Source organism: Typopeltis vanoorti, chromosome 25 (assembly GCF_054136105.1).
Source record: "Typopeltis vanoorti isolate ZY-2024b chromosome 25, IOZ_Tvanoo_1.0, whole genome shotgun sequence".
Classification (NCBI taxonomy): domain Eukaryota; kingdom Metazoa; phylum Arthropoda; class Arachnida; order Uropygi; family Thelyphonidae; genus Typopeltis; species Typopeltis vanoorti.
The window spans coordinates 2854464-2881811 of NC_143573.1; the positions used below are offsets into that span (position 1 = coordinate 2854464).

A 27348-nucleotide genomic window follows, 5' to 3' on the forward strand; every position below is an offset into this window, starting at 1 on the left:
GTTGAGACGATGCGTCGAAACGACACTGACAGAATCCTTTTCCTCTCAAGATATCACTTTGCACGCGCACATCCATTAATTGTGAAAATATCGAATCCACCCAACCTTCGAATGTTGTTCTCACGTTTGGGAATGTGCTCCAGAAACTCCTTAAAAATCCCTCATGCTGTCCGTGGTGGGGAGGTTAGGCTGATCCACGATCCCTCTCGCAGGCAGGCCTTTTCATCATCACGACTTCTCTACAGGTACTTCCTTGGGAGCTGCTCCAGTGAGCTGGCAGCGTCATCATTCCTCCCCTTTCATTTCTTAAAACATGAATAGCTGACTTGAACAGTTCCGCTAAATCCACAGAACCTCATTCCAACAGAACCTCATTCCACAGAATCTCATTCCTCATTCCAACTGTCTATCTTCAACTGTCTAGCCTTTCCCGTGAAGTGTTTACTAACAAGTAGGATCTCCAGCTCGCTCTTTTTTGGCTTAACTCCTGCACAGACGCCACCTGCGCACGCGCGCGAATGTGTGTGTGTGCTGTAGGTTATGCAACATCAAGTGTGTGAGATTTATATAAAAAAATCAGCTAAAGATTGAAGCGTTTTTTAATCACATAAATGACCATTCGCTAATCAGTCGGTCGCTACTACACTCAAAATAGCCACAACATTGTTTTTGCATTATTGAAGTGCTGCTGGTTTTTGCCAGCCACAGGAACTTACTCTTCCTCAGCGGGCTCCTGAGGGATCCAGTCTCGGTGGGATATTTTCCGCAAGAATTGTGACTTGTATCCCTACTGGCCTGATTGTTCTTCGCTGAACTCGTATGATGTTCACGCAGTAATACTAATCAGGATTAGGAACACGAGATGGCTGCAGCTGTTCTTGAAAAAACAATTCTGCTCACTGTGGGCGTCTTAGATTTCTTTAATCTGTGTATGGAAGCGTTTTATCGATCCAGCGAAGTTAATTTCCAACATTCTCGTGACATTTTGCTCCATCGGGATTATCACGCTTTCATTAAGCTGCTTTCCGATAACCGCGGTGACATTTATTAGTCCGTTATCAGCGGGTATTAGACTTTGTGCTCGGTTGCAGCGAAAATGCCCGCATTTGGAGAGAATTTAATTTATCATCCAACTCTGATAAAACTTGCGTTCGTTTCTGAGGCTCGTGTGCTGAGCCTCAGAAGCGAACCTCATGCGTCAGTGCAGCACCTCCTCCTCCCATGGAGAACAGAGCAGATCGTTGCCGTGCCGTATGTTCTGTTTCTGTACAAAAACCGTACAGAACAATATTCTTGCAAGATTCGGGGGGGGGGGGGGTAGCTCAGGAATTGAACTACCCTAAAAAGAAAGCTGCTGTCAGTTCATTCCCGCTTCCCCAAATAATGAGACACCTCACGCATGGCTTGCGATGGAAAACATTCTCGTTTAGGCGATTTTAAGCGCCACCCTTCTCTACGGATGTCCTATTGGTTGCAATTTGTCGCGTCACTCGAATGTATCGGTCCATAGAGCCTTACTGGAGTTAAATGTCGAGTTCAAGAAATGCGTGTACAAACATCGACTGCACTGCTGTTTATTTATTTATTTATTTATTTTTATTTTATTTTGACAAAAGATTGTGTAACACACCAGACAGCGAAGTTAATGAGCGCAATTTGAAGGAACGAAGTCGAGATAATTGAAACGAAATAAGTTGCTACGTTTCCAACTTGCAACTTCACATGACAGGAGTTGGTTTGTTCTGTTTGAGAGAGAGAGAGAGAGAGTGCGTGCTTCTCGACAGATTCAAGTCCGATCGTAGTAAATGCTTCCGCCCCTCGAGAAAGAGAAAAATGGCGGAATACGAATATGTGAAAGCTGCGATACTTTCGAACACATCGAAAGGATGGAATAGGGGCTTCTCAGAAAGAGGAACGGGTGGACCCTAATGAGATGATGGATGGTTTGTCTGGAGTGGCTGATCTTCGGACAGTTGAAGCCTCCAGAGAACTACGACAGAATCACCTGGCTAAGACTTGGGGTGGAACATCACCAAGGAAAGGCGTGCCCATTTGGCATCTGACGATGTCTGGTGAGTATTTGGGTGGAATGACCATAAAAGAAAGCAGGAAAGAATTTCTGTATCAAGCGAAGACGCCAATCGTGCAATACGGCATCAAATAAGAATTGCATTTCTGGTTGCAGGGCGGGACTCACTGTAATCCTTCACTTTTCCTCTTCATAATGCGTACGTTTTCACAGATTTAAAAAAAAAATTTTTCATAAGACTAATAAAATTGCTTGCTTGGTCGGCCAATAGTGGATAAGCGCTTCTGCTCTTTAACAACAACAACAAAAAAAACTTCCGTTCACGGGGAGGAGAGGGGATATCTTTTCACAGCCGAAAGTGTAGTAAAATCAGTTTGCATCTAATATTAAAAGATAGCAACAAATGCTTTCATTAATTTCGCCAATCCGATCATCCAAGAAGCAAAAATCAGTGCTGTCAAGCTCTCCACGAAATACACTGCACGTTCCACGCGCAACTCGTTCTTCTGCTGTGCGTGTAGCGTATTTGCTCTTCTTCATTGAGGGTGTCGTGCGGATGCCTTTGAAGATGTCCGCCTTCTTGTTGAACTCGATTACGTGAGTCGCTCTCCCACGGCTATACGTTTCGAAATTAAGATCGAAACACATGACACACATAGTGCGAGATTATCGGGAAACCTTTTCCGGATGTCCACAGGTTGCAAAGCGTTGGATCTCAGGACCCCCCCCCCCACACACACACCCATACACTCACACCCACACTCGCGCATTGGTACTTTTCAATATCCGCATGGCTTGTTCATAGCACATTTATTAATGTTGATAAGTTACTAAATGGATAAAATGTAAAGCTTTCCATCCTGCTGCTACATTTGTTCTATCAGTGCAAACAGTTCAAAAGAAAAACTACGCTTGATAATAACAAAAAAATAATATGAAGGAGAGACTTCGATCAATCAGCTTATTAAGGCAACAAGCTGATTGCAATATACTCGTATTATGAATGGCATTAGTGTTCATCAGTTTGAAACCAAACGCAAGGCGTAGGTCGAGAAGAATGATACAAACCAAACGAATGTCTCTTTTGCTATCAATAAATATTTATTCGTTCCAAGTTGCACAGCGAAGTCTTAAATACGCTGTTAAAAAATATCTTTCGCACAGTACTTTTGTAACCCAAATCCAACGAAGAGATGCCGCTTAAAAGCACACTCGCAAGTAGGAAAAAGGAAGTTCTTGTGCCGCTTTATACGAACTTTGATCCCGCAGCATGTGGACTTCTTTGCGCAAGTATATTTCGCCGGCGTTTCATTGAGATGTGGAGAGCATGCAGATACTACCATGACTACGGAATGTCGAATACGAAAGCAGATTATTTGGAAATGGGGGAGGATTTGCAGGTGGGTGTGTCTGCGAACAAATTGAAAATAGAGGACGTGAGAGAGAGATAATGGAGGTTGTAAGCGAAGGGGTTTGATAGTAAATGGTGGGATCGCTCTGGAAGTAAGTGTTTTCGCTAACTAAGCCATGATCTCTATATCCTCATTAATTCCAGAATTGAAATTTCATCAGCGTAATATGCAGGTTGAAATGTTTTCATTTCCAACGGCATAACTCTATCCTTTGATACAATGGACTCCGTGGAAGCACCCAGTTTATAATAACACAATAAAACCACGTTAAACGCCTGTTAAAATAAGAAAATGGTATCAATTCAGATAGAAAAATGAATTCCTTACAGTGTCTGAAAACGCAATTTGAAGCCCTCCTCACAGACAGGAAGCGACCTTTTGAATTTTGAATCAGTGAAAATTGCTTAACGACAATTACAGTTCGATTATCTCCTTTGAAAGTGAAGCAACATTGCAGTGTGGAATAAAAAATGTTCAAGATTTTCTAACCCACTTACTTTCTTTGAACATTTCCACTGAAATTGAGGACAGCTGCTTGCAATTACTTCCTTTCCGTGCAACGATCGACCAAATATAAATGAATAGTATTTGTCAATCTTTCCTCCCGCCCCCTATACAACACACAATTGCAGATCTTTTGCTTTTTTTATTATTATTTTTTCTTTTAAAAATGCCTCATTCACTACGTTCGACGTATTCTTTGGTTCTTTTCACCTTTCTTCCCACAAAAATTTACCGCATATTATTGAGGGCATACTTCTATTCAACGCTCGATGTGATCTGAAGTATATTATTTTACGTTTTTGTTGTGTTTTTATTACAAGATTACAAAGGAAAATGGATGTGTTCTGAGTGAACCATACCATATTGTAAATTTCCACAAAATCCGGGAAGAAAATTGGACTGTGGAATGTCTAAATGGAAGTAAATCACAAATAGATCATTTGAAAGGATGATCTGTTTGTGATCAACGGAAAATTAGCGAAATCAGCACAAAATTGCAGAGCTTACAATCATGTAGAACTAAACTCTGATCACAGAATAATAAAATGCACACATAGAACTGAGTTCGCACTGCTTTTGATTCTAAAACAAGAACAACGAATAAATATCATTAATAATAGACTAATTCAAGGTCTAAAACCTGATGAATCATCCAAGTGATATATAAGTTATGTATGGTGCAATATGAGTGAAGATGCATCATCTTCACGTATATTATGAACAATACATCCGCGAAGTAGCAGCAAAAGCTGTTTGTGCTACAAAACTGCTTCGTCATCTCAGCGAAGAGTTATTAAAGATCAATATAGGAAGATGGACATCATCATCATCACCAGATGAACTAAATGACCAAGTAGATGTGGCCTTCTGAAATGACAAGGAAAGGCATATCCAGACTGTGCGTCGGAATCAGAACTACACGAGAATCGATCAAGCCAGAGAAATGAAATGTACCTGAGAGCTAATTCCTTATGCGTTGAATTAAAGAAACCTCAAAATGAAAAGCAGACACGAGGACAAAGATGAACTCTTGTGTAGAATTTGGAGAAAACCGTTGAATAATTGACTGAACTTCGCTACAGGTACTTTGTCAAAAATAATCCGAAAAGATCTTCCCTGACGGTCTAACAATTTTACAATAAAAGAATTCGAAACCGAACTAAAAGCTTAGAAGAATGAGAAAGCACTTGGATATTGCACAGCATAATGGTAGAGGCTGTGAAACATGGAGGAAAAGCTAATTACTTATTTACATTTATTCGTATGGAGTTTCCTCCCTTTTCCTCCCACGTCCCTATTGGGGCGAGTTGAGCCCCCCTCATGGGGGTTAAGTATTTATGGCTGTAGATCCGTGTGTGTTCACTGGACCGGTTTGCGGGATGAAAAACGACAGATAAACTGGCGGGGAAAACTCTACTGCCCGCGCCCAGGACAGGCTAACTAACTTGGCTATGACTGAGGAAGATCCTCAAATTCCTCACATCTTCGACGGGAACTGAACCTGGGACACTCCTTCCCCCAGGCATATGGTTGCGAAACGCAAAGCCACTAGGCTAATCGCGCGGAGCCAATTACTGAATATCCGTAATAGACCTGTAGGTTCACCGAGCATTCCATCATAATCGAGGGAAGGTCTAATAATGCCGCTTTCCAAAAAAGCAATCTGAAGGCGCATGAAATCCAAATGACCCAGAAAATTACAGAGGAATCACACTACTTATCTGTGATGGAACACTTCTAAACTTCTTGATTTTTCTGCCACTGCCTTACAAGTCTACTTGAAGGAGCAAAATATGAAAATCATCTTTAAAACTGAATAAATTTCTTTAAAGCCTTGGATTGAATCAAGAGACAAAGAAAGTTCAACATTTCCAGTTATTATGGCATAGCATGCAAATAATTGGTCGTAATATAATCACACCAAACTACAAGCGTGATGGTCAACGCAGAGATGACTTTCTTTTCCACCGGAGTTCTTCAGGGGAAGCTTTGGTACCATGGCTTGTTATTATTATTATTATCTACTGAATACGTTCTTAGGCTAGCAGGAAACGGGTACGGAATAACGCTTGACGATTCGGCAGGCCCAACCCACATAAGTAGTTTCTGCTTCGCAGATGATGGTGTGCTAATTGATTCAAACTACCGGAAACCATCTACGTAATCTTTGCAAAAACGTAACATTCATTGGGCTAACTGCGTAAAGCTAAAAACAGAAGTCAGTTAAACGATCACAATCATGAAGCGAAAGATTTTCAGTACCTTGCATGGATTCTACATGGAGGTTCAAAAAAAAAAAAAAAGGCTCTTCAATCTCATGAAACTGAAATCCAACCTCACCGCCACAAACACCAGAATTCGTGTCTACAAAACCACCAGTCAAGCCATATTTACGTGTGGTTCTCGGACATGGAACATCGCTGTTCAACAGACAGCGATGATCTTCGATCAGTGTTAGGATGCACGTGGCAAATCGAATATTACTCTCTCTCTCTCTCTCTTTACAGAGACCGACAAATGGAAACGGAAGGTCCTAGAAAACAGTGATGGAAAGTTTCTCTTTTTAAGGAGGAAACTCAAGAATAATTTGACATTTGTCAGGTTAGAGCAACTTGGATCGCCTTCATTTAATGCAATTTATCTCTAAGGATTTTTTGTTTCACGCATATTTCTTATATACATTTCCCTATTCATGCCTGAATAAACTGTGATCATGAAGAGATTTTTAAAGATTTAAAGAAAAAAACGAGAACAGTCGCAAAATCAAGAAATCCCGACTCGTATTTATTGCTCCCCTGGGTTTCATAACGATGATAGAGCAATCAGTTGGCTTGTTTTCTACGAGTTGCACAACTTCATGAAACCTAAGAATGATATTGTTTATCACTAAGTTGGCAGGAGGAGGCGATAAACAACTCGAAAGTCTTCAGTATCAAAACATTTTAACATAAAAGGATGAAATTTAGCCATAAAAATGTACAATTAAATGAAATGTAATTTTATTTTAAGAATTTTAATTGTACGTTTAAGTAACTTATAGGTTTAATTAACCTAGTTTTTTTTCTTTTTCTTTTAATGACTAAGGGAGAGAGAAAGAGAGAGAGAGAACGTGAATGGATTAGCCAGACTTCTGAAGCAGACGTCGTTTGAGAAAACTTGGAAACCTCCGCTTTAAGGGGGGGGGTGTACTCGGTAGGGTGCAGAATTGAAGCTGAATGTGCTGCCGGCATCTTCGGTTGGGGTCGCATCTCACCAGCGGAAATGACAGGATTAAAATGCAGACATGCGGTCACAAAATGTCGTAGAGATTTTTTCGCAATCGTGTATATTCATACGATGCTTCCTCGACGCGATTAAGATTAGGGGATGATTAGAGTAACGGGAATTTACCAGGCATCTTGATGTATTTGAAGAAAGTAATTAATTCCCAGATGGTTGCATTCTTGTGTTCGAGGTTATGCAGTACAAATGCGCAGCGGGGCTGCTGGAATCGACCTGTTGCGAAATAGGCGCAGTACAATACGCTAACAGTTTCCACGTTCACCCACCTGTCACATGAAAGAAGCTGAGGGGGGGGGGGATGCTTCAGATGGAGCGAAGAGTAAGTGAATTTTCACGCGCGAATGTGTACGATACCAGTATTGGCCACTTGACTGAATCTGGAAACACGTCTGATTGATCAACCAACCATCGTGACATCAGCGTCAGTTCTTCCAAGAAATTGCCCTCTATTTAAATACAGCTACTTTTTTGATGGCTGTCATTATTCTGATTATTATTATTGCTGATAAGTAATCATTACCTCATCGGTAAAGTACACGTGACACGATTTCCTTGAGGAATTGCGCAGTTGTTTGAAAATGCTATCTTTCATTCTAACTGGTGGCTGCATTGTATCATGTGTGATCACTTCAACACGCTGGCTTACACTCTCACCATTTGAACACCAGCTTTCAAAACGTGCTTCTGATTAATGTAATATTTTCTCTCTCTCTCCAACTTTGGTGTATTCTTTGTTGATGAAGTTTCCTTTCTTCTTTCTTTCACCACCCGCTTATCTGTTCCCTTTCACTTTGAGAAAGAAGTGAAAAGGAACAACTAAAACTTCTTCAGAACCCGCAATGGTTCTTAGATCTAAAATTGCTTAAAACTACAGAGAGAGAGAGAGAGGGGGGGTATGTTGCTTGTTGTACACGACCAGTTTAAGAATTTTTAAAAAATGCAAGGAGTTAAATCGGCTCCCTGCAAATCCAGAAGGAAACCGAAGAAATGTTAGCAACGAGAGAAATAATGAACGTGGACGGTGCGAATTAATCACCTCCCTAGTGGCGGATGCACTTCTAAAGGAAAATAATCGGAAAGAAAAGCGACGAGCGAAAGAAAATCGTAGGAATTTAGCCTCGAGGAATGTTTTGATCCGTTGTGCGCAGTAATCGAGTGGCTGTAAACTGCGTGTGTTCTTACGGCCGATTTGAAGGACGGAAAAACCCGAAGATTCGAGAGAAGAAATCTTGCTTCGCCTGTATGAGACTGGCTAACCTACTTTTGGCTGAAAAGCTCTGATAAAAGTGTTTCTCATCCTCGATGGGAGTCGAAAACCCAGTCTTTCCAAGAGCTACGGATTCTCGTAAAAAAAAAAATAAATAAATAAAAATGACTGACTTCCTTAAGCCAATCTCGAATTTTAGAAACACACAAACAATGTTGTGCGCACGATAACTACACATGTGATGCGGTCTGCAATCTGCTTGCCCTTTCTTGGTTTTTTCCTTTCTTTTTTATGAAAGATGACCAAACCTGATGTTGGATCACCTTCTTTGCTATGCATTAATGTGCGTTTTTTTCTTTGAATGCGTTGAAAAGAAATTGTAATCAGTGCGGACATTTCTGTACGTTGCCAAAGTACTGTACTTCACTTTTTCTCTGTGGGCAACATCTACTGATTTATACATCCCCCCCCCCTCCCCTCCATGTCCTTGGTGTATTCGACATGCGTATCTCGCTTTGACCGCTCTGTTTGCCCCACATGAACAGATGATGATCGTGTAAACTTCTAGTTTGGGGATTGGAAAGGCGTTGGAAAGTAAGAGCGACCAGAAGTCTCATTTACCGGAGAGAAAACTACTTTTATTCCTTACTGATCTTTGAGAACTTGTCCAAGTCAGACTGCATGTAAGAACAATACGCTCCTCTATATTCTTGCCAATCTGTTCGACTGGTAGGATTCTGTGAAGGGCTTTGAGTTCTTGGCTTCTGGCCTCTGCACTGCGTGAATGTTATTTGCTCTGCTCGTAGGGGTTTTATAATCCCGATTCTTGAGATGGACAAGGTAGAACGTTGCATGGAGGAATCCCTGCAAGCTTAGTTTTTTCTGTTCGTAAACCACCAGAATGGTATTAAAAGTTGGGCATATGTTCGCACGATTATCCGCAGGATCTTGTAGTTGTTTCGAGCCGATTAATACATCATACTTCTACTGGAATCGAAAGAACGGTGTTGTTGATGTAGTATTCAAATAACGTAGCGGTATCCAGCTAAACATTGTTGCTATTAATGGCCCTTTGGTTTCTGCGAGGTGTGTTGGTGAACGGGTTGATGACTGAGGTCGAAGCTTGCACATATGTTCTATTAAGAAATCTCCGGCTTTTCAATAAACTGCGATGTTTTTTTTTCGTAGGTGTCAGTCCGTCTTGTCTAAAAGCGGGGTCCCAGTTGTGCCAGGTATTTAGAGAGAAATGAAGGTAGATGAATGCCTGTCATCCAGTATGGGCCCCCACTGGTACGTCCTGCTTGCCTATAGTTTAAAGCTTCGTAAATTCTGCAAACTAGCGGATGCTTATCCTGGGAAGAGTTTACAAGATCTTTAAGTAAATTGTTGATCACATTGAAGACGACGTTCCAAATTGAGGTTGTAGTCCAGTGGATTGTGTTGCTTTTATTAACTTCTGCATTTTGCCAGCGTCGTGTCCTTTCTTTGCTTTTTAATATGGCGATGTTCTTGTTTTCGTGCGGTATTTCTGAAATGCGGCCATTCTGTTTTCGGGATATTTCTGCGTGGCTATTTGGCTTTGTGAAGTATGACTGATGTTTGGATCCCCCATTTAAAAAAAAAAAAAAAAAAAAAAAGTGTTAACAAAACCCTTCGAGACGGCCTGAGTCCGGTTAAAAATACATAATTAAGATTGTGTGTGTTACATATTGCTCGCATTGTATCATCATAGTCTCCATGCAAGGGAACAAATGCTTATTTTGTCTTCTGCCAGGATGTTCATCTAAAACTAAATAATTAAAATAAAAAATAATCTGAAGGAAAAAAAAAAAACAGAATGCGAAAAAACTTAAAAGGAGTTCACTGAATCTCGCGAATCGAATGTTTGTTTGTGTGAGGTTAAGCCCTGTGATTATCTCAAAACCTGTTTCCGATGAAAATAAAAGATCACTTTTGCACCAAGTGGAAAAGGTAATGTTTGCATGAAGAAGCAGTTCTGTCTCAAGAGCGTTATGATTGCATACGAAGCTTGAGCTCCCCCCCCCCCATCCCATTGTCGCGGTTGCATTACCAACCAAAGGGATTGTAGGGTTTGATTTTCATTTTTAATAAAAAATGAAAATAACTTGATGGAATTATTGCAATGTCCCAGTTGAATTAAGTTAAAAAAAAGTGAAAATTTATTTAAAAAATGTGGATAAAAATGTTCATTTTTTTGATGCGTTTTCTATTTGAGAAGTCCTATTTTTCGTGGAGACCTTTGCATAAGGCTCGCGGACGAGTTTTAATCAGAAAAATTAGAAACCGCTCTCAAAAAGCAAATGAGAAGAGGATTAAAAACAAATTCCGGTTAAGCAAAATTTGTCACTCGTGCAACAAGGATGTTATGGGGGACATGCAGGAATGAAGGAAATTATAAAACACCAGTTTACTGCGTGCATCGCAATGATGTTCATTTGAATAGATGAGGTTCCCACTTAACGTTCAGCGAAGTGGACGGCGATCGGCTCGCTCTAATGCGAAGTCATATAAAAATTTAATTTAAATTAAACCGCACGCCACAGACTGACGCCGATCGCTTATTTGAATTTCAGTAAAAATTTATTCAAAAATCCTGAACTTTTTTAAAATTTGTTTTCTACGCAAGTTTCTTTTTGTTCTGGGGAAGTAAACAACACTTTGTAATTGCTTCAAGAATTGTGTAGTTTGAGACAAAAGTGGTTTTGGTCCCAGCCATCGGGTTATCTGCTTCGTACGGTGCTGACATGACGAAGATTGTGCGATGCCGCTCCAAGGGATTATCGGTTAGTTCGCAGAAGTTTCAGTTCGAACTTCCTCGTGTTTCTGATAAAGAACTTTTCACATTAAACATCTGAGAACAGTTCGTATGATGATAAGCAATCCTCCCCCTCCCGTTACTCACAGGTCAGTGACAGAAATTCGGGGAATCTTCTATCCTGTTTCGATTAAATAAAATTTTTAAAAAATACTTCTTATTTTAAGATTTTTAAGTTATAATTTTACTGGTAGGGTTTTGTGTTTTCAAAGAATTTTTGCGGGGGGGAGTCACTGAGATGGCAACCGATCAAAACCTGAATTAAGAAATTGAGAGAAATAAAAGGAGTCTAAAATTCTACAAGAGTCTTATTCAGAAGTCGGTGTGATGAGGAAAGTCTAAAGGAACAGGCGAGAAAAAATATTAAATGAAATACTTTTTTTCTTTCATTCTCTCTCTCTCTCTCTCTCTCTCTCTCTCTCTCATATTACACAATTGAGACTCCTAATTCACTTCAATAAGACGATTAATATTTTGATAAACTCCTCGAGGAACATTTTCTAAATGAATCGCAACGAAGATCAATTTTAGAAATAATACCGATGATAATAATCATATCAACATGAGAATTCGCGCTATTCAGAATTTAAAAAAAAAAAAATATTGAATAAAATGAAGGGGCACAGAAGATTCTGAATTCAAAAAAAAAAAAAAAAAAATATTGAATAAAATGAAGGGGCACAGAAGATTCTGAATTCAAAAAAAAAAAAAAAAAAAAAAGCACCAGAATACCAAAATTTTGAATGTTGCTGTTGTGTTTCATGCACAAATGTGCTCAAAGAATCCTCGTGCCTCAAGACGTCGTCTGTTGCGCACTTAATTGGAATCGTTAATTTTTCCAACGTAAGTAAATGGAATATGCAGGATTCTCCGATCTTCTTCACAGAAATCGTCTCGAGATTTCTTTTCATATCGGGTACAATCAGCAATAAACTTTCGCAAATCTTCTCATCGTTTACCATCTCGTTAAAGAAACCCGATGCGGATTCTTCTTTCTCAATACTGCCGGTTCGTTGGTCCTCCACCCAAACCCACCACGGACATGGATGTTCGTAGGGGGTAAATGAATTTCGGTGCTGTATCCCTCTCCTCCCACTTATTGGAGACCTGAAGTGGCTTGAAAAAAGTCCCTCGTTTAGACCTCTAGAGCAACGGGTTATCAGCCTCCAAACTGCACTGGACATTTCAACTTTTCGTCGGGAATTCACTTAAAAAAAGTTCCCACAACTAATATATCCATGTAAATGGAATCCGATTCCTTTTCTTGAGGGGTTACTTGCTCGTTTCAAGACTAATATACTAACCAGCACTGTAGCATCGTCAATTCACATCCCAGGTTACGATTATCACAGAACTAATGATGATAATATATATTAATAGCCGCTCCTTAGGCACTGGGACAAAAATCCCTGTAAACGCAAAAATTTGTTAATGATATCACTTGCAACAACACCTGTGATATTACTTATTCCAGTTTCTTCGGTGGATGTTTATTATTATTATTTTTTATCGCGCTGCAGTAATTGGAAAATACATGCGCCCATTACTGCCTCCGAAAGTGGAACATGAAAACCAGTTCTTCAAAAACATACCAGAAGACAAGGACGAAGACGGAAATATTCGTGACCTTCACACATCAAATTGTCTCAGAAAAATATTTTAACGCGAGGAATACAAGCCAAATCCGGTTCGTTTGTTAGCAACAGCAATCGCAGTTATGCAAATGAGTTTGACACAAAAGCGGGAACATTCTCTCTGGTATACTGGAAGCCAAGTGGCACCGTTTGAAAAAAAAAAGTTATAAATCTGTTTGTTATTCTGAAAGATGTGGCGAAGCAAGTCGAGTGCTTTGCTTTGGATCTCGGTTAAAAGCAGAGGTGCCTCGGAATGTCCTTTGCGTTTCAGTAGTTCATTTTTCGTAACAAGGTTCAGATGCCTGTGCGGAGTGAAAGTGTTGAGAAAATGGAAACTCAGGGGCAGGGGAGTGATTCTCAGGGGTTCCTTTTAAAGTAGATGAAACTATTAATGGCAGAATCAGGGAGGAAACCATCGATATCAAAAATATCCCCGAATAGACTCCAAAATCTGCGATAAAAAATGACTAGATTGCAAGAGATTATTTGACATCCTCGCCGCTCACTTTATCCATCATTCTCCCTCCTTAGTAACAGCTTTCTTATTTTTTACCTCCTGTGACCGGGTTTGTGCTTCTTGCAAACGAAGATGATTGTTTAGATTTCTGAACAAAAAGGTTTACTTTTGGATATAATAAGATGCGCATTAAAGTTTACGCGTGCATTATGTCCACACATATAAGTACACGCAGGGCACTAAATGGCGATGGGGAGGGATACCAGTGGTCGATCTAGCGCTTCAAGTGCTCATAAAGCTGGCGGTGCCATGCCCTTCACGGTACCAGATTTCTCTTAGGCAACAAGTACTGTCAAGAGGAGTTCTTCCGTGCGCCAAATTCGAGATTCGGTTTTTTTTTCTTTAAAAAAAATAAATAACGTTCTTAAAATGTTTCACTAAAGGTTGGAAGATTTTTTCAACATCGTACACAATACTGGAACACTTACTTCTGTAATTTCAATAAGTACATCATCTGCAGATTTTTTTTTTTTTTTAATTTTGTCAAGTCTTCCGTAATTACTCGCTTTCTTTCATTGACGGTTTCTATTTAAACTAAGAAGCTCTTCTTCTTGGTATGTGTTTGTCAGAATTTTGCGTACAATAAAATTCTTTCTTCTCCCTCAGGCTTTTTTTTTCATACTACAGCGATTTCTCGATATAAATTATTTATTACAAACACCAATTAAAAGAACGTGCATTGAATAATAATAAGGCGGATATTTTAGAGTTCGGCGTTGGAAGAAATGCATGTTTGATGCTTTTCGAGAAGCAGCACCTCCATTGGTACCTCTTTATTAAAGTATGTCGTTGCTCCCTCATCACTGAAGCGTTCAATAATTCTAGGACACACACACACACACTTCATTCTCCTCAGTGAAAACGACGCAACCGTAACACACGACAAATTCTCCAGAGTCAAGTTCCCCAATAAACGGTGTGTCATTGGCATTTATTGACAATCAATTCTATTTAAATAGACTGTCAATCCTAACAGCTTCACTTCCTATCCTCACTCCACAGCCATGTTTTGACTTACATACCATCTAGAGGTTCTTTTGTTCAGCGATAGGTTGCCGTATAACCGCCGCCTTGATTTTGCATGGGTGTTTCTTTCAGCTGATATGTTTGGCTCCGTATTAATCGCAAACGTTTCGTCATAATCACTTTTTTGCTTCCCAAGCAAAAACTCCTTCACTATTTCTTGGTCAGCCTGTTTGGTTTAAATGGGAATCCCTAACACCCACCCACACACATAGTAATTTATGACAGGTTGTAAAACTGTCCTACTCGTATATAGTACTACAATGACTGGGCTAGGATTAGATCAACTGGTTTCCCCTGCTTTCGACATCAACCATGGACATAAAATTCATCTGCCTCCTAAAGATATTCGCAAAGATTCCTGCTGCATTGGGATTCAAATCCACAGTCTGTTGGTTTAGAGAACGGGTATACTATTCGCTCTACCAATCAGGCGGGCAATACCAACTTTGCAGCCCAAGAATTTCTTCTCGACTTCAGAATCCATTTATGCAGAACTCTATCTTTCCTGACACGCGTAGAAATTCTGTACTATGACATGAAGGATGCCACATTTCAGAAAAGTGTTCCATACGCTTAATGGAATGAATACGGCACAGAGAAATGATTAAACACAGGTTTAATAATTCCAATATTTCGCCTTTGTGATAGACATATCTCCTGGAATGAAATGTAAATAGTGTAATGACACCCATGTAAACATCATCATCTTTCTATCTTGTATTAGGCTTCGGGACCTGTTACGGTCTCATTCCCTCTTTATATTTTGTCTTCCAACTGATCTCTTCCCGACAGGTTGTATTCAAGGATTTGTTTGGTGATTCTACTATTGTCCATTCTTCCAATGTGCTGTTTCCATTTCCATCTATAGTTGTGAATATGTTCTATTATTGGTTGTTCATTCATTTCTTCCATGATTTTTTTATTTCTTTTATGATCTAACAAGGTGTATCCTGCAGTTCTCATAAATCTCATTTCTTCTGCAGCTATTCTTCTCACATCTCCTTTTCTGATCGCCCATGCTTCACATGTAAACGATAAATGGAAAATGTTAGAAACCTACTCCTAAGTGGAGCACACAAATCTTGGGAAGTTTCACACAACCATATTTATTTAGTTAGTTTTATCAAAAGAAATCTACTGCATATTCCAAAAAAAAGTCTTTAGTTTGCATCTGTTATGATGAAGCATAGTAGTTTTTATCCGTTTGATTGTGTACAAGGTGTCCAAAGCATTTTTAGCCAGACCTGACTGACCATAGTGACAGATCTATTTCTTGTGTTTCTGAGGCAGATCTCCCACTTTGTTCATAACACGACAAGTTGCACGCTTCTTGCACACACCTGGAACAGAGACGGGAGAGGGGAGTTTGATCCTAAGGAGGGCAGGCTTTATGAGATTGAAAGCGATGCGGAGATTACTTCTTTAAACTGCTGTCTATATTCGGTACACTTCAGATAATATATATTTGTATACTTGACACCCCACTAAAGTATATTCGATACTCCACTCTTTTAAAAACTTAGCCCACATATTTTCGGTAAAAGCACACAGTTAAAGACGATCAACCAATTTACATGCTTCATAAGCCTCGAGAACAACATTATGTGACTAGACCACTGTATGTGCGCAGCAGTCAAACTTCTTGCTTAAAATCGCTGAATAAATCAACCCCTGAAATCTAATTCGTTAAAATCACGTTGCGTGGAAAACGACTGTGGGGGGGGGGGATAATACACGAGATGATTGTCACACATCTACACGTTTCATTGAACAAACGGGCCTCCGTAGCTCAGTCGGTATAGATGAAGCCCTGGGTTCGATTTCCGTCCATGACGTGAGGAACCTTTCATCTGGTCTCTTTCGACTAAAGGTGAGTTAGCCGGTCTCATACAGTGGTAGGGGGATTTTTTCACTGGGAAGTCGGTTTTTTTTGTCCCTCAGAACAGGCACCCTGCTACAGTCAAAAAATACGTAATTAATCCCTCATTAGGAGGGCTCAACCAGTCCTAGGGGGGGGGGTTGAGGAACAGGGGGAACCCCACGCGAATAAAATAAAAAATTGAACAAACGTTTGGAGATAATTTGAGCATCAACAAAGTTTGGAGAGAAAATTGTTTTCCAAATAATCATCTTACTGAGAAAATCTCTTTCCTCAATTATTCACGACCCTCTAATAACCACTTTAATTCTTAGTTTTGTGAATAGAGAGAAAAAAAGGGTGGGAAGCGAAGTATTTAGCCACGTTTCAAGTTATTTTGTTAACAGCCCAACAATCCTATTTTGTCCGAAACTGAAAACGAGAAGGGTGTTGAAATAGACCGAAAAGAAGATAAAGTAGTTTCAGAAGATAGAAGAGGTGTCAGCATCAAACTTACGAGTTGGCTTACTAAAACAGGACGAAAAGAAGCTCATAGGCTTGTGCCACACACGCGTGCGTATCTGCATTCTCGTAACGCACACCAAAGTTATTTTTCAACCGTCAATTTCTGACGGTTGCAGAGAAATGCGAAGTTTGCTGGTTTTCAATTTCCCTTCTCCAAATGAATATTTCATTAATTTTTACTTTATTTGTTTATTTATTCACTTTCAAAATATTTTTTGGTACTCGATGGCATAACTTTGTCCTCCTGGACAGTTCGAGGTCCACATTGAGCACGTGTTTCAATTGTGTTACCAGAAATTTAATATTATGTAACTGTACCGGCATTCGCAATGTGCATCCGCCATTCTAGCACGGGACAAAAATCAGAGGACACCTCTTCAGTAGCTATCAGAGATGTGGCCACGCATAACATTGCAGAAATCAACAGGATTCGTGATCAAGGTGCCTTTCCGAGGTGGGAAGGCGAGGGGAAAACGATAGTTAGATCTTATTTGAGGGAGGAAAATGTCAATAGAGATGATTGTGCAAGGATTAAGCATTCCACAGTCAGCACGTGCGAAACCGAGACCAAGATACGATCAGGCAGGCCTAAAACGCTGAATGACTGCAGCCGCATCACTCTGAGAGGGCTGGTGACCCTATCTCGTCATTCCAGAGATGCGAGCATTTCCAAGGTGTTTTTCACGACACGTCCAGAGATGCTGCTGCGTGCCACGGGGTATCTCCGGGTGGATCTGCACAGCAAAAACCACAAAGAGCAACTGCAACCACGAACGTGCATCGTCACCTACTAGCATCTACTAAGGCACGTGCACAAAAAATAAACCAAAGAGGAATGCGAATCCGTCCTAAAACGAGTCACGATCCACACCCTTCCCCTTTGATGGACGGGTTTGTGCACGGAGGATGTCTGCGAACGTCGTCTCACCGAGCGCGTTATCCACAATCAGTTTGGAAGCAGCAGCGCAAGAATGCGGGGGTTGCCCCTTAGGGGGAGGGCAGGGTTCAGTGGTTGCAGTCTTTGAAATCACGACTGCTAGGTCCACTGGACACTTGGACTACACTTTAGCAATTTTATGTTGCGGGGGAGGGCATGCCCCTCCCAGCATGTCACAAACAGTCATTTCAAACAGAATAACATCCGAACATTTGCAGGGGTGAGCACAGAGTTCGATCCAAACCAGACAGAACATCTGTGGGATGAAATGGAATCCACGGTCAAGGCCAATGGAAGCACAACACCAACGCCGAAAATTAGTAAATTAGAAAAAAAATTAGTCTTTCCCGATCCACGGAAGTAGTTTTTGGTGCAGCATGTTATGGATTCCGCCAATTTGGTTTTTATCTTCACGCGCCTTTTTAAAACCCAGGAAGCTTATTCCTTACCCATTGGCTCCGTCTGCTCCCGATGTGCATTCTGAATTTTATTTCTTATTGGTCGACCTATTTCTTGAAACAGTGTGATAATAAAAATATAAAAAGTTCCTGTAAATCATGAAACTGGCCGCACTCTCCTTTCAGTACAGAACGTTCACAAACACCCTCATTTCCTGTTTTTTTTTTGTTTTTGTTTTTTTTTCTTTCTCTTCTCTGACGGCATTCTCTGGGTGGATGTGTACAGCAAGACTAGAAAGGGCAAATGCAAAAATGACCTTTAACCACGCCGACACCCACCTACGAGCTATTCGAAACGGCGAACCGTATACCTGGCAGATGTGTCACACGTAAAAACTGCTCTTAGCGCAATTGTCACAAAAAAAAAAAAAAATCAGTGAGGCCGGATAATCTGGCATTTGTTTGTTGCAGTTTTTCACCGGGATGGCGGTTTATATGACTAGAATGTCACACACAGAGCAACAAATCATGCAAAATATTCATCGGCACGAAAAAAGAAAAAAATGTAACCCCCCCCCCCCTTTTGTAACGATGTATCCCAGTAAGTCAACACGAGTTCCATGAAGTGATTAGTGGTGCTGTATTGTCGTGTGTGGAGAACATTCCGAGAAGGAGTTCAATAAATAATAATAAAAATAGGAACCACAGTAAAAACAACGTCGAGTTTTCGGAAAATAGAATTTCTTGCATTATATTTATTATTATTATTATTATTATTTTATCGGAATAGTGTTTTATATTACGCGTATTCTTCACTGTTTCATCAAGTTAACAGAAACTTATTTTATGTTTAATTTTTAAATTTTGATTTTAAGTATGTTTAGAAAGTTTTTTTTTTTTTTATTATATATTAATCTACTACGAGTGGGCAAGCGTATATGTCGATCCCTGTAATATGCAGGGCTCGATATAAGCAGCGAAACATGTCTGTGTTTGTTGAAATTAATGCTTATTTAAATATTTACTGCAACAAGTTTATTTGTATCCCCCAATATCGCCATCTCCAAAGTAATGATGTTATTTGCAGCAAGAAATAGCCACCGCACTTCACAACAAGCAGCACCGTGGCTGAACAGTGTCCCTCCTCCTTAGCTTAAATTTCAGCTCAAAATATCCGAACGCATCACGAAGGCAACGATAGTTTGGGTGATGAGAAAAACAGTAAGCACGAAGGTTAATGGCCTGACAATACAGTCCTAGATTCAATGAAAGTTTGTTTGTGTGTTAATTAGGGGACGAGAAATCGTAGTTACGCCACTGGAATGTTTAAATAACAATTGCAACAGAAAGATAAAAATTTTAGGCGTGCTTCGAAGCTGCTTAAGCACCTGGTTAATTCATTATTTTGCCTGTCCCTTAACTCTGACTGGATACACTTTTATTGAAATTTCATATTTTCAGTTCTCGCAAAAAGAGGGCGACTGGAAGTTCAGTTGGTGGGATAATGAATGACGTCACCATACTAGAATGCCGAAACACGCCTTTTGAGAAGTGTCTGCCGTCATTTTCTTAGTCGTTTTATTTGAATTTTAAAATATCCTTTTCACTCTTTCATTAATGAAAACAAAGTTTCAAAAAAGAACTATTTAAAAATATCTACGCACAAATTTCGAATAATATGCTGTGCAAAATCGAAAAAAGTTCAATATTTTCCCCGGGTCACACAATTCTTCTTACCCCCCCCCCCCCAATCCCTCTCAAGTGTATTCTTCTTGAACAAACAGTTGAAAAAAAGTGATAATAAAATACGTCCATGTTGCAGGGGCAATTCCAGTTTTTAAGTTCGAGCGAAAGTTCGACTGAAATTTCGTCCAAGGTCGCTGAGCCTTGAGAAGAAATGCCTGAAAGCACCTCGATAAGATGTCATCATTTAAAAGCATCCAAATAGTAGCCTAATTTTCAGTTATTGACCTCAAAAAATTAAACCGGTGAGGTAAAAAAAAAAGTTGAAATAAAAATCTTTAGACAGGAGGATGGACACTTGAAATGTTTCTTACCTGAGATGTTCTTTCGTTCCATGATCGTATATAAACATTTACATCCAGAAAGCAAAATTTTGTTGTTACAATCATGTTTACTTAAATGATTAGTTATAATAAAGTTTAAAGTTAAAATTATAATAATTTAAGTTTTTTACTTTACATTTTTTCTGCTTTACGAATGTTTAATAGATTTTTGGTTTCGAATTAATTAAAAACAATTCAGCGAAATTAATTTCATTTATTGCCAGAACAAGTTAATTGATATTAAATTATTATAATTTAATATCAATTATAATATTATCTTATTCGCGTTATCTTCTTTCATTCCCATTTTTAGAAAATGCCTTAACTGTCCGTAAACTGTTGTGAGCGTTGACTTACTTAGCAGACGACTGTTGACTATCGCGCCGTTGTATAGGTGGCGCCTTGATGAGCTGCAACTATTTGCAGTCGCAAATGCAACCTGTTGTGATAGTGCTTTACAGGTCGCAGCGGAGCTTTGTAAATGTGAGTAGAACGCAGGTGAGATAGAACGTTCGGAATCGAAGTTAGAGGACAGTACAAAACAGTAAGTTGACTCTTCACTAAAAGATGTTTTGATTTGGAATGTCGCGTGCTCTATCTTCGTAAAAAGTAATTAATGCGCATGTTTGAAAATGCTGAAATAATTAAATTACGTGAAGCCAAATATGTTGTTAGCTTTTCCAAAACAATGTTCGCGGAAAACCTTGGCTAAACAGACAGTTTTCCTCGTGTTTTTTGGGTCACTTTCCTGCATGCAGAAATTGCTCCACTGAGCATATTTCGCTCTAAAGAACGTTGGAGTGTGCTGTGGGGATCTCTACGTCCCAGTTTCTTTCTTGGCTCGCTCTAGACGAGCCAAATGATTTGGATGAGGCAACGAAGTGTTGAACATTATTAACAGGTGCGTCGGACTTCGCTGGGTAAATCGAAATAAAATTTGCTGTTCACTGCTTAATCCTAAGATGGCGAAAAACGAGCTGCTCAAACTAGATCTACCGTTGGCAGGAAGATGTATAAACCACGTGAAGTGGAGGGGAAAAAAAAAAACTCCTTTTAATTCTAAGGCACAGTTATTTTATGTGAACACGTTAGTTCGCAAATGTGCGTGGCAGGGATGTGTTCAGGAAAACCAGCTCTTGCTTTCACAAGATTTCAATTTCTTCAGCGCCTTTATAAATTGAATGACGCATTTGCAGGAGGGCGGGAGAAATTCATCGTCTCGGATAGTAAGAGTTCGTTACATATATGATATGTTAACGGGGTGAGGGGGGGGGGGTTCAAAATTAAAGGATTTTTTATACATTTTATAAGGCAGTCCCTACATTAAAACGACACTAATATGCAATCAGCTGTTTCAATTCTCTTGAAATGAGGGCAATTTTCTCGAATGCCACCAGCCGAATACTAGCATTTTATTAAGCGATCCGTGGAGATTCTGGACAGACGTAACTCGGTTGATGAAGTGTTCTGCCCAGGAAGGGGAGCGGGGATACCTTGTATTGATGACAAAGGCAAGAAAGGCTTTAGCGAAGTTGCGACTTTCTGTTGATACTGATTTTAATTTCTGGTTATTGAACTGTGCCGAGAAACCTACGTATTCCCTCTCATTGCTACCCCCTGTCTGAATCCTTTATATGTGATGACGTACTTTGATATTTCCTTTTTTTTTTTTTTTTTTTTCATATAAAGTATTTTGGGTGTGGTCTTCTGTATTAATGAATATTATGCAATGAAGTAATGAGGGGTGGGTGGAGCGAGAAGGAATTTCCGTTGGTTTACTTTGGTATGAAAACATTTCTCTTCTTCGGTGATCCTTTTTATTCTTCAACAATGACCCATTGCTGCAGAATTAAAAAAAAAAAAAAAAAAAAAGACATTTCGTTGATAACGGGAGAGAAAAATGTTTAAGAGGAGACCCAGATGGGTTTTAGGAGGGAGTTCATTGCAGGTGAGATTTGCGCTTCATCCCCGTGGCGGGAAAAAGAAGAGTAGGATTTAGGCAGTTCGTTAAGTCTTCTCAAACCGACTCGAACTTATTACTCTAGTTTAACTCTTTGTATTCTGTTCGTGAAACTTGGTTTTGGATAAAGCAGTTTAAAAATACCCCCCCCCCCGAGCTCAATTACCCCACTTTAGCACGCTGAGTGTTATAGATTGGGGAATTCTTCCATTGCGACAAGGTTGCCGAAATTATTAGCTATTGTCTGTTTTTTAAGGCAGTGAATTTCTCCGGGGCAAGTTTCATGTATTTTAATTTTATTATTTTTTCTGTGTGGTTTGATGTCATCGGATATTTCGCGAAATACGAAGTGATTGTGTTGCGGAATTTCCAGCGTTGTTTGACATCGGTGTCGCAAGCAGGCGGACAGAAATGCAACAGAACTTCTGTGATAGGAACGTCGTCCGAATAAGATAGCGTGACCAGGTTTTACGATCTCGAAACGGGAACACCTGATGGATTGGAGTCATGCCCGCCACTTGTGATGTCGAATGACGTCACTGGCCAAAGTTGTTCAGCTGGTCGGTCACCTTCAAAGAATTGGAGCAACGAAAAGCAACAAAACGAGCCTCGTTGACGGAATAAAAACTCGCCTCCTGCATTACGATCGAGCGGTGATTGAATGCTGGGAACAGCCGTGGGTGGATGAAATGCTTCCGGTTTTCCATCCGCTTGCAGCGGACGGAAGTGCTGGCTTACCTCATCCAGGAAGCCGCACATTTCGACAACGCGAGCTCCTCTTACCGTTAAGAATCACGGCATTAATGTCGCCAACCATTCTTGGAATCCAACACGCAATAGCACTCACTGGATAGGCATCGCACATGTTAAAAATTAATTCGAATGTGGAATTCAGCAAAGTGTGAAAATGAAAAAAACTCCAAAAGGAGATTTCTGCTTCCAGTAGAAAGCAAATCTTCCAGGGAGTTTTTTGTTTTATGCTAATAACATGAGGCTGCTCAAACTAATCGCTTTTCTCGGTCGCTGTACTTTTGCAAGCAATGGTTTTCTCCTGTGGGCGACTAAATCATAACCCCTGCTGGCTACAAATATTAACCTCTGTAACAAAACTTTCTTCCAAAGCAATCTATAAAACCTTTCGAAATATTTTACTAAGATTCCTAAAAAAAAATCCGTTTTTTATTTGGTTTGACTCCTGCCCTTTCATTTTCTCTATACATGAGAGCTTCATCACTGAATTGAAGGTGCATTTATAAACATTAGGTAACGTATAAGTTTGTTCCTGCGTAGGAAGACAACCACACTTGGGATATGCTATTTAGAGCCAAGTTTTGCGTCTTAGGGATACACAGAATTTCCACAAAAGCATGCTAGCAAAGTCCTCGAGACAGAATTCAAACGTTCTTAATGCGAACTCACTGGGTTTCAAAAAAGGGAGTGCGTTTTTGCTCGTAACTTCGGTTGAGGAGAGTCCTGTTACACAATCCTTCCACACATCGTGCAAAATCGCGCTTCGAGTGTGACGAAGAGTTCATGTTTTTTATATTTAACCCACACACGGAAGGTCGCAAAACCTGTCGTGAAACAGTGACGTGTGGGCAACTGCTTAAAGGGAAAGAAGCAATTTGTTAATTTCCTTAAAGCTAGGGCGATTGCATTAATTGCGGCAAACGGGAAGGCTTTTCCGAAAGAATAGACAGCGGGGGGAACGATGGAAGGAAAGTTGATTTGATATGTGTGGAGATGAGCTGAGTATGGATGCTGATCGGTGGCTACTCGAGTTCTTACATGAGTGGAGGAATGGCAGGGCCTTTTCGGTGCAGTAACGCCCACTTGAAGGACCATAAGAAAACATAATACAGAAACAGCGTCTGAGGAAGTGAGTGGAGGGAGGCTGTGGGAGAGGATCACCTGTTAGGCGGGCTGTCCTCTTCTGAGTTCAGTTACGAATTGTTAAGCTTGCGGTACATCACCTTATATCATTTAGAATTTAAAGTGTTACGAGTTGAGCAGAATGCAGTTTTTATTTTATTTTTGAATTTAGAAGCTGTGGATGTGTTTATGCTAGGATAAGCTAAATGCAAAAGTCGGCTCAAGAAGAGTGATTGGAGATCGGAACATTCTCAGAAATAAGGAGTGAAGTAGGATCCTTCTTCCAGGAAATAGAACTGGGCATCGAAATTACACACTGATCTGGCCATTCTCCTTAATTGAGAATGGCCAGATCAGTTTGTAACACGTTGGTTAGTTGGAGAAACCTTGAAAGAAGAGGAACAGCGGGGAAAAGGGTACCGATGCCTGAGGTACTCCATGATTGATGGAAATCTGAAGCCACCATAACGTGCAATGAACGGGAAGCAAACAAACCTCAGTACTTTTGTCACGCTTTGTCCCAATCCTTGGTCTGGTCTAGAGATGCGACATGCGCAGTTCACTTTGGGTCAGTTGAGGACATTGCTATATATTACCATTACTAATTTCAGTCTATCTCCCAGTCTTGATTACTGAAAGGCTTGCTGCAGGAAAAAACTGTTTTTTAAATAAAGATTTAAATTTTTGAAACTAGTTTGTAAGCAACGCGTATGCTCATATTTTAACTGAAATTTTTGTTTTTTACTCGCTTCATAAGTGTGTGTACAGTCGAATATAAACAGGTGAGAATGGGTTGCAGTGTTGCATCATTGGCTCCCATTCTAATTAATCAATTTATAGTAAGCACTTAATATTTGTATTTTCATACGTAATCAGCGTAAAGAAATATCTACAGGATCTTGTACAACTTCTTATGTACTGAAAGTGAGGAATTTTTTGTTTTCATAAAATGTCAACAAGTTATTACTGAATTTTGACCCCTCTTTATACATTCGTCACAATTTGAACATGTCCCCGAATTTCGTATCTCGCAATTAATTAATCTGTATTATTACCCCCCTCCCGTTAAAGGTTTGACACATCACACTCGCACTTATCGTTCCGAAATGAGGTATTTTTTCTTCAGAATATCACCCCTCTCCTACGTGAGGGAGATGCATTTTGCTCCTTGTTTCGGCAACTATCGCATGGGGAAAATCCGAAGTCCAATCGTCTCGACGCATTTCGTCGAGACGATTTCAAAGGAAGACGACGCTTACGTTTCGTCTTCCTTTGATGAGCTGCTTTGTTTAATTCGGTGCATTAGAACATCGATGAATTGCAAAGGGAAAGTAAATCGGTGGATTCGTACTCGGAACGTTTACACCACGTTCTTCCTTCTCAAGCGAAATTTTATCCCATAGAAAGAAATGACAAAGGACAGCAGAGCACCTGCTAGCTTTTCACGTGACCGTCTCTTCTTCCATCCGCATGAAACAAGAACCGATTTTGATAACATGCAAACACTGAGGGGGGAAACAAACTTGTCGAGCAGTTTGTCAAAATCGGACAAGTACCACTTGGCTCGACTTCCAGAATGCATTTTTCACCACGCTACTCCCTCGATAAGGTCATCTTGGGCACACGTCATTTGAATTGCGTTCGGGCTGCAATCAATACCTACTCCCATTAATCTAGTCGCTTTTTGTTCGTTAACACATCCAAATATGGCGAAGTTTCCAGCTGTGCTAGAGGCTTGGCGAATCTTTTTTACGGCTATCTGAAGTGATTTTGTGCAGTACTATTTCTCGCGAGTGGAAGAATATCGGTGCAAATTCATTGTTCAACAGAACGCCACGTTTAATTCTCTTGGTGACTGTTTTTGGTTGTTTAAATGAAGTGCGATCCACACTGTTGGTCATATGTGTGTGACCGTCAAAGAAATAAGATTTGACATCCAACTGATTTGTTTATTATGGAGAGGAAAATTAATTTTGTTCTTTAAAAGAACAGTTTTAATTCCAAATGAAATTGCTACATTTAAGCCAACTTCCAACCACTTAGTACTGCGAGGTGGACTTAGTTGCTGAGATAAGTAGCTGTGACCCAGCGACAGTTTCATTCGTATGTAATGCTCCGGTAGGGCACGCGGTAGCATCGACCAGGATGACAAAAATCACTTGTCTTCTTTTGGACAACAGCAATTCATTTCCAGAATTCGAACGAGTTATGCATACGTCCATACGACAACATCATTCGAACCAATTCACAGTGACGAAGAAATGGACTTGTCCACCTCTTACTGTTCAACTCAAAGTGATTTTGAGTATTTTTTTCTTTTCCCTCCTCCACCCGTCATTCAAGTCAACTTGTTGGGGAGGGGGGGGGGGGGTTCATCCCCGAATGAAGCGGAAAAATGCTGATCTGGCTAAACAGACTGTGCCGTTGCTCAGTTTATAGCAATCAAAAGATTAACTTCGGTGAACCAATCCCAAAAGCATGTGAAGCAGTTGTGGGGGGGGGGGGATTCGTAGAAAATTACCTCAGAAGTGACTTGGATGATTCTTCTTGGTCCTGTGTCAACTATATTCCTCTATAAAAATAAAAAGTAGTGATTGGGAGACCCGGCAACTGAATTATATTCTACTCCCGAAGTGTCGCAGTTGCGATGTCATTCGAAAGGCATAAATACACCTTCCAGCATCTGCGCACGCGTGGGACAATTTGAAATGGAAAAATCGCATCCAGTCTGTTATTAACATCTTGTACTCTATAAGATAATAAATTAAACGCGCGTAGTAATTCACTTTGTTTGAATGTGGCTGGGATGGAGCAAACAAGAAATACCTTAGCAAATTACACGACAGAATCTTCAAGGATGTTTCGTTATAATCACACTGCGGTTAACTGGTTTAATCCTTCTGAAAATGTGAGGCAGTTTATACAGAATTTTTTGACGCTTCTTACATCGGGATAGATGTTAGCTCAGTGTTTGATCAGAGCACCGTTCACTTCAACAAACATGGTCTCCTTTTCCAGATACATTCGTGGGGAAAAAAAGGGGGCTGCAGGGTCATTTTCCATTCCTGGACCATTAACTCTTAACTAACTGTTCGCAAATGAGAAGTGAGAGGCAATCTTGGAAAGAGGATTATTGAGAGGAGCTTTTCGGGAAAGAAAAAGTAACGTGATGACGCTCTGCTCAATTTGAATCAACTGTAATGCACTTGATTCCCTTTTGTACTAAGCGGTTTTATTTGGTGTGCAATGCTTTTTTTTTTTAATGGTATCACTTATTTACTAACG

The 27348-nt window shown here is 40.1% G+C and overlaps 1 protein-coding gene across 3 annotated transcripts in view; it reads left to right on the forward strand.

Moving 5' to 3' along the window:
• Positions 1-27348, forward strand: part of Eaat1 (Excitatory amino acid transporter 1) — a 152382-nt gene that overhangs the window by 42922 nt on the left and 82112 nt on the right. The window contains exon 1 of one of the 3 annotated variants that reach the window (XM_090414376.1): positions 20699-20775. The exons of the other annotated variants lie outside the window; for them this stretch is intronic. The gene's annotated coding sequence lies outside the window, so the exon portion shown is untranslated. Of the gene's footprint in view, positions 1-20698; positions 20776-27348 lie in introns of those variants that run through there. 3 annotated transcript variants of the gene reach the window in all.